We start from the raw sequence: 8,236 nt of genomic DNA on the forward strand, positions 1-8,236 counted from the left end.
GTACTCCTCTTCCCTTATTTGCGCAAATCTTACGTGTCTTCTTGCACGGTATTCATCCCACAGAAGACACTAGTTGACCACTTCTTCTTGATAATATATGTTCCTAGTAACTCGTGATGCACAAGGTTTCTCCTCATATACTATTTCACCTTAGCTAGAGGTCCGTCGCCCCCCTGAACTTCAATTCCAGGTCAGTTGATTCCCAATTAACGGAAGCATTCCCCGGCGTAACAGGCGCTAGTCTGCCTATTATGCCTGGGAAGTAGCGCCTCGGTGTTTATCTTAGGGGCGTGTGGGGCCTAGAGCTACTGGTGCCTGATCTGGAGGTCGGCTGGGATTAAAGGGATGGCCTGGGGGCACTGCCAAGCATGGCGGTGGTGTGAGGTCGAGTGGAGGGTGGGGCGGCGGAGGTAGGGGTCAGGGCCGATGGTCGTTGGCGGTTCGAGAAAGATCGTCAACAGTGACTTGCGGGAGGTAGACGAAGGCCATCTGCCCGTTCTTATAGATCGGACGGTTCATTAGAAAAATTGACTGATCTATTTATTTTCAGTTGACTGTTATCTTGATATGACCACGTGTGGTGGTTTGCTGGAGGAGTACCTGCATTTCCTGTGCTCATATATTACAAAATCATACGGAGTAGAATCTAATTTTGTTTGCCATTCAATGTTGTAGAGCTATCATATGTCTCCTGTCATTTATTTTTCGGCCACCTACTATCTGCTACTTTTACTGTGCACTAGTTCTACACACACTTCACCCATACTCTCACTATTGTGTTTTTATGCAAGGGTATTTCAGTGTGGCACCCCGGCTCAGAGAAACCGGAACGCCCCGTATTCCAGCCCAGAGATCGAGGAAAAGTCTCTGGAATACGACACTGCTTGACATAGAACAAATCATCTCTTATTACAAGAATAATAATACAAGGGTCTGATGTTACAAAGAAGCACATCAGCATGGTGACACTACGCCTGCGATACTACACTTGCTCTATGCTAGCAGCGAAACAACTTGTAGCAGCGGAATACTTCTAGCAGCGGAACAACGACGAAGGTGGTGTACTCCACTCCGCAGGGACTCTGGCTGGGACACGATCTAGCTCGCACGCACGGCAACCTCGACAAGCAAGCAAGCAATCATGGCATCACCTGCAATCTGGCATGACACGCCAGGTCAGTACATTGAATGTACTTGCAAGCCCACAACAACCATAAACATCAAGGCAAGACAATAACATAGCATTAACATATTAATTATATTAACATCTACCATGATATGACAACAACTACTAAGCATGGTATGAAACTGATACAATACTGATAAATCACCATCTCAGATCTCCATAACCATATCTCTCTTGGCTAACCGGCCAAGCAATATACCACCTCGATCACCTCGTGATCAAAACCAAATGGTGATCTTTCTGACGATCACTACCATGACCAACACTTGGTCTCCAACATCATCATCAACATCTTGCCAATCTGTACTGCTCACATATATCAATATATAAATGTATATCACCTATAAGTCATTCCGTCATGTGAGTGTTGATCGAACGGTGTGACTTAGTACGAACTTATGCCCATGACCGAGGACGTAGATATCGATAGATTAAACACACACACTCTACAGAGGTAGCGCACTTTACCCACACCACAGAACCCATGGCCTTGACCTCCCATTCGGGTGGACCAACGGCGTTCCTACAAAACCGATCTTCTGCCATGACACTATCCCGGCCACTCCGACTCACTCCCCTTTGAGCTAGTCCTGGGTGGCCCTGTGTCTACCAAAGACACAACGACCACCGTCGTGGCCAAAACATAAACGTCCCAAACGGGGAAAAAAGGTGCCTAACAACAACTACGGGCACACAAGGTTATGTCTGCATACCGGGCCAGGGTACCGCACACCCATAACCTTCCCTCGTTGGAGGCACCGGTGAGAGGCAGGACAATAGACCGCATTAGGGCCTTCCCATAATGGCAAATGTGGTTGCACTGGAAAAGCTCGGTTCGGTGGCACCTGACCAACTTAATGACGGAATTTATCCCCAAAATATAACAGGAATGACTGATATTCTGATATCAACTATCAAACTATAATCCAAGCCATAGCAATATCCAACAAATAATCTGAACATAATATCATCATACCAAAATACTCCGAGGACAACATAACACTACTATCATGATAAATCCGAAAACAATAATCCTACTACTCTAATAACAAGAATAAAGCTATTCGGCTAAGATCCACATGTAAACATCATCTCCGAAAATAATACTCCAAGCAACAGAACGTCAACTAGTATCATGAAAATAATCATACTAACCACTAATAATCCAAAGGCAGCATGATATCCAAAGTAATACTCCAAAATATAATCACAGACACTAGTAGAAAAAGGGGCTTTCATTCGGGCCTGGCCAGCCCATTAGTCCCGGTTCTGCCACGAATCGGGACCAATGGAGGCATTTGTCCCGGTTCGTGAGCCTAGGGGGCCGGCCGGGACCTCGTGGGCATTGGTCCCGGTTCGTCTGGGCCCATTTGTCCCGGCTCTGGGCGCGAACCGGGACCAATGAGCCTTGCTCCTGGCCCACAACCATTGGTCCCGGTTCGTGGAAGGAACCGGGACAAAAGGATGGCCTTTAGTCCCGGTTCTAGCCACGAACCGGGACAAATGAGTTGCCTATATATACCCCATCGCCGGCGAGCAGAGCACTCCACAGTGCTCTGTTTTTTGCTGGTCGGCGAGGAAGGGCATTTGGGTGCTCTAGCTCACCTCTTATGCATGTGCGGTGTTCGATGAAATGGCTGAGCCACACTAGTTAAGCTTTCTCCTCTCGAAGCTCGACCTCTGAGCTCCATTTTTTCCGAGATTTGTCTAGGTTTAGCGGTCCGTCATGCCCCGTCCTCGTCTTCACCGCCGTCGATCGCCCGCGCCGATCTCGTCGCCCGCACCACCGTGGTGAGCCTCTTGTTCTTATCTTCTTTCTGAAAGAAAAAAAATCTTACTTTAGATAGATACTTGTCTGATTTTCTTACTTTTGACACACATAATTATATATAATGCACGCAGATGAACCGGCAATGGATGTACGGTGACAGACACACCTCTGAGTACATTAAGGGCGTGCATAATTTTCTCGAAGTGGCTGAGGCAAACAAGCAGAATGGTTTTATGTGTTGTCCATGCTCTAATTGTGGGAATACAAGGTCTTACTCTGACAAGAAAATCCTTCACACCCACCTGCTTTATAAGGGTTTCATGCCACACTATAATGTTTGGACGAAGCACGGAGAAATAGGTGTTATGATGGAAGACAACGAAGAATAAGAGGACGATGACAACTATGTGCCCCCTGAATACGGTGATGCTGCAACGGGGGAAGCTAAAGATCAAGAGGAAGCTGAAGATCCAGAGGAACCAAACGATGTGCCCAATGATGATCTCCGCCGGGTCATTGTTGATGCAAGGGAAAAGTGCGAAAGTGAAAAAGAGAAGCTCAAATTCGATCGCATGTTAGAGGATCACAAAAAAGGGTTGTACCCCAATTGCGAAGATGGAAACACAAAGCTCGATACCGTACTGGAATTGCTGCAGTGGAAGGCAGAGAATGATGTGCCTGACAAAGGATTTGAGAAGCTACTGAAAATATTGAAGAAGCTTCCAAAGGATAACGAATTGCATGCCCGACAGTACGTACACAGGAAAGAAGGTCGTATGCCCTCTAGGATTGGAGGTGGAGAAGATACATGCATGTCGTAATGACCGCATCCTCTACCGCGGTGCGTACAAGGATTTGAACGCATGCCCGATATGCGGTGCATTGCGGTATAAGATCAGACGAGATGACCCTGGTGATGTTTGATACGTCTCCAACGTATCTATAATTTTTGATTGCTCCATGCTATATTATCTACTGTTTTGGACTATATTGGGCTTTATTTTCCACTTTTATATTATTTTTGGGACTAACCTATTAACCGGAGGCCCAGCCTAGAATTGCTGTTTTTTGCCTATTTCAGTGTTTCGAAGAAACAGAATATCAAACGGAGTCCAAACAGAAAAATCCTTTTTGGAACATGATTTTCTTCCCGAATATGACATCGGAGACTTGGACCCTTCGCCAAGGAACGCCAGAGGCGGTCACGAGGGTAGGGGGCGCACCCCCCCTAGGGCGCGCCCCCCTGCCTCGTGGGCCCCTCGACGCTCCACCGACGTACTTCTTCCTCCTATATATATCCACGTACCCCCAAACGAACAGGACAGGAGCCAAAAACCTAATTCCACTGCCGCAACTTTCTGTATCCACGAGATCCCATCTTGGGGCCTGTTCCGGAGCTCCGCCGGAGAGGGCCGTCATCACGGAGGGCTTCTACATCATCGTAGCCTCTCCGATGAAGTGTGAGTAGTTTACCTCAGACCTTCGGGTCCATAGTTAGTAGCTAGATGGCTTCTTCTGTCTTTTTGGATCTCAATACAATGTTCTCCCCCTCTCTTGTGGAGATCTATTCGATGTAATCTTCTTCTTTTTGCGGTGTGTTTGTTGAGACCGATGAATTGTGGGTTTATGATCAAGTCTATCTATGAATAATATTTGAATCTTCTCTGAATTCTTTTATGTATGATTGGTTATCTTTGCAAGTCTCTTCGAATTATCCGTTTGGTTTGGCCAACTAGATTGGTAGCTCTTGCCATGGGAGAAGTGCTTAGCTTTGGGTTCGATCTTGCGGTGTCCTTTCCCAGTGATAGAAGGGGCAGCAAGGCACATATTGTATCGTTGCCATCGAGGATAACAAGATGGGGTTTATTTCATATTGCATGAATTTATCTCTCTACATCATGTCATCTTGCTTAAAGCGTTACACTGTTTTTAACTTAATACTCTAGATGCATGCTGGATAGCAGTCGATGAGTGGAGTAATAGTAGTAGATGCAGAATCGTTTCGACCTACTTGTCACGGACGTGATGCCTATATACATGATCATGCCTAGATATTCTCATAACTATGCTCAATTCTGTCAATTGCTCAACAGTAATTTGTTCACCCACCGTATAATACTTATGCTCTCGAGAGAAGCCACTAGTGAAACCTATGGCCCCCGGGTCTATTCTCATCATATCAATCTCCATCACTTTTATTTTGCTTTTACTTTGCCTTTTACTTTTACTTTGCATCGCTATACCAAAAACACCAAAAATATTATCTATCGGATCTCACTTTCGTAAGTGACTGTGAAGGGATTGACAACCCCTAATCGCATTGGTTGCAAGGAGCTCTCTGCGTTGTGTAGGTACGAGGGACTTGTGTGTGGTCTCCTACTGGATTGATACCTTGGTTCTCAAAAACTGAGGGAAATACTTACGCTACTTTGGTTCATCATCCTTTCCTCTTTGGGGAAATCCAACGCAAGCTCAAGAGGTAGCAAGAAGAATTTCTGGCGCCGTTGCCGGCGAGTCTACGCAAAAAGTCAACATACCAAGTACCCATCACAATCCCTATCTTCCGCATTACATTAGTTGCATTTGCCTCTCGTTTTCCTCTCCCCCACTTCACCCTTGCCATTTTATTCGCCCTCTCCTTCTCCTTCTCCTTCTCCTTCTCCGTTTGCCTTTTTCTCCCTTGCCTTTTGTTTGCTCGTGTGTTGGATTGCTTGTTTGTCGCAATGGCTCAAGATACCACTAAATTGTGTGACTTCACCAATACCAACAATAATGATTTCCTTTGCACTCCGATTGCTCCTCTTGCCAATACTGAATCTTGTGAAATCAATACTGCCTTGTTGAATCTTGTTATGAAAGATCAATTCGCCGGCCTTCCTAGTGAAGATGTCGCTACTCATCTGAATAGCTTCGTTGATTTATGTGATATGCAAATGAAAAAAGATGTCGATAATGACGTCGTTAAATTAAAGCTATTTCCTTTTCGCTTAGAGATCATGCTAAAGCTTGGTCTTCGTATTTGCCTAAAAATAGTATTGATTCTTGGAACAAGTGCAAAGATGCTTTTATCTCTAAGTATTTTCCTCCCTCTAAGATCATCTCTCTTAGAAACGACATTATGAATTTTAAGCAACTTGATCATGAACATGTTGCACAAGCTTGGGAGAGAATGAAATTAGTGATACGTAATTGCCCTACTCATGGTTTGAATTTATGGATGATTATACAAAAAATTTATGCCGGATTGAATTTTGCTTCTAGAAATCTTTTAGATTCGGCCACGGGAGGCACTTTTATGGAAATCACTTTAGGAGATGCTACTAAACTCCTAGATAATATTATGGTTAATTATTCTCAATGGCACACTGAAAGATCTTCTAATAAAAAAGTGCATGCGATAGAAGAAATCAATGTTTTGAGTGGAAAGATGGATGAACTTATGAAATTATTTGCTACTAAGGGTGTTTCTTCTGATCCTAATGATATGCCTTTGTCTACTTTGATTGAGAATAATAATGAATCTATGGTTGTGAATTTTGTTGGTAGGAATAATTTTGGTAAAAACGCGTATAGAGGGAATTTTAATCCTAGGCCTTATCCTAGTAATCCTTCTAATAATTATGGAAATTCCTACAACAACTCTTATGGAAATTATAATAAGATGCCCTCTGAATTTGAGAGTAGTGTTAAAGAGTTTATGAATTCACAAAATAATTTTAATGCTTTTCTTGAAGAGAAATTACTTAATGTTGATGATTTGGCTAGGAACATTGATAGAATTTCTCTTGAGGTTGATTCTTTAAAGCTTAGGTCTATTCCTCCTAAGCATGATATCAATGAGTCTCTCAAAGCCATGAGAATTTCCATTGATGAGTGCAAGGAAAGAACCGCTAGGATGCGTGCTTCCAAAGATGCCTTTATTAAAGCGTGTTCTTCCAATAACTATGAAAATCAAGATGAAGACCTAACAGTTATTGATGTGTCTCCTATCAAATCTTTGTTTTGCAATATGAATCTTGATGAAACTGAATATGATCTTCCTTTACCTAGAAGGCGTTCTAAAAATTTGGAGTATTTAGATCATTATGATGAAATTGATGAAAGTGGGATTGAAAGAAATAAAACCCTAGATGTTGCTAAACCCACTATATTGGATTTCAAGGAATTTAATTATGAAAGTTGCTCTTTGATTTATTGTATTTCCTTGTTTCAAGCCGTGCTAAATTCTCCACATGCTTATAGTCAAAAGAAAGCCTTTACCGAACATATTGTTGATGCCTTGATGCAATCTTATGAAGAAAAGCTTGAGTTAAAAGTTTTTATCCCTAGAAAACTCTATGATGAGTGGGAACCTACTATTAAAATTAAAATTAGAGATCATGAGTTTTATGCTTTGTGTGATTTGGGTGCTAGTGTCTCAACTATCCCCAAAACTTTGTGTGATTTGCTAGATTTCAGCGATTTTGATGATTGCTCTCTAAACTTGCATCTTGCGGATTCCACTATTAAGAAACCTATGGGAAGGATTAATTATGTTCTTATTGTTGCTAATAGGAATTATGTGCCCGTAGATTCATTGTTCTTGATATAGATTGCAATCCTTCTTGCCCTATTATTCTTGGTAGACCTTTCCTTAGAACGGTTGGTGCGATTATTGATATGAAGGAAGGGAATATTAGATTCCAATTTCCATTAAAAAAGGGCATGGAACACTTTCCAAGAAAGAAAATAAAATTGACATATGAAACTAGCATTGGAGCCAATTATGGATTGCCTTCCAAAGATGGCAATACCTAGATCTACCCTCGCTTTTATGCCTAGCTAGGGGCGTTAAACGATAGCGCTTGTTGGGAGGCAACCCAATTTTATTTTTAGTTTTTGTGTTTTTCTTCTGTTAGGGAATAAATAACCCATCTACCTTCTGTTTGGATGTGGTTTTGTGTTTTAATTAGTGTTTGTGCCAAGATAGACCTATTGGATCTTCTTGGATGATAGTTATTTGATCTTGCTGTAATTTCCAGAAACTTTGCGTTCAGTGCCCGAATTATTAAAAATCATCAGAACGTGATAAAATAATGATTCCAAATGCTGCTGATCAATAAACAAATTGTCTAGGTCGTATAAGTTTGGTATAATTTTTTGGGTTCCAGAAGTTTGCGTTAGTTATAGATTACTACAGACTGTTCTGTTTTTGACAGATTCTGTTTTTTGTGTGTTGTTTGCTTATTTTGATGAATCTATGGTTAGTAAAATATGTTATGATCCATAGAGAAATTGGA

The sequence above is a fragment of the Triticum urartu genome, chromosome 7 (assembly GCF_003073215.2).
Source record: "Triticum urartu cultivar G1812 chromosome 7, Tu2.1, whole genome shotgun sequence".
Classification (NCBI taxonomy): domain Eukaryota; kingdom Viridiplantae; phylum Streptophyta; class Magnoliopsida; order Poales; family Poaceae; genus Triticum; species Triticum urartu.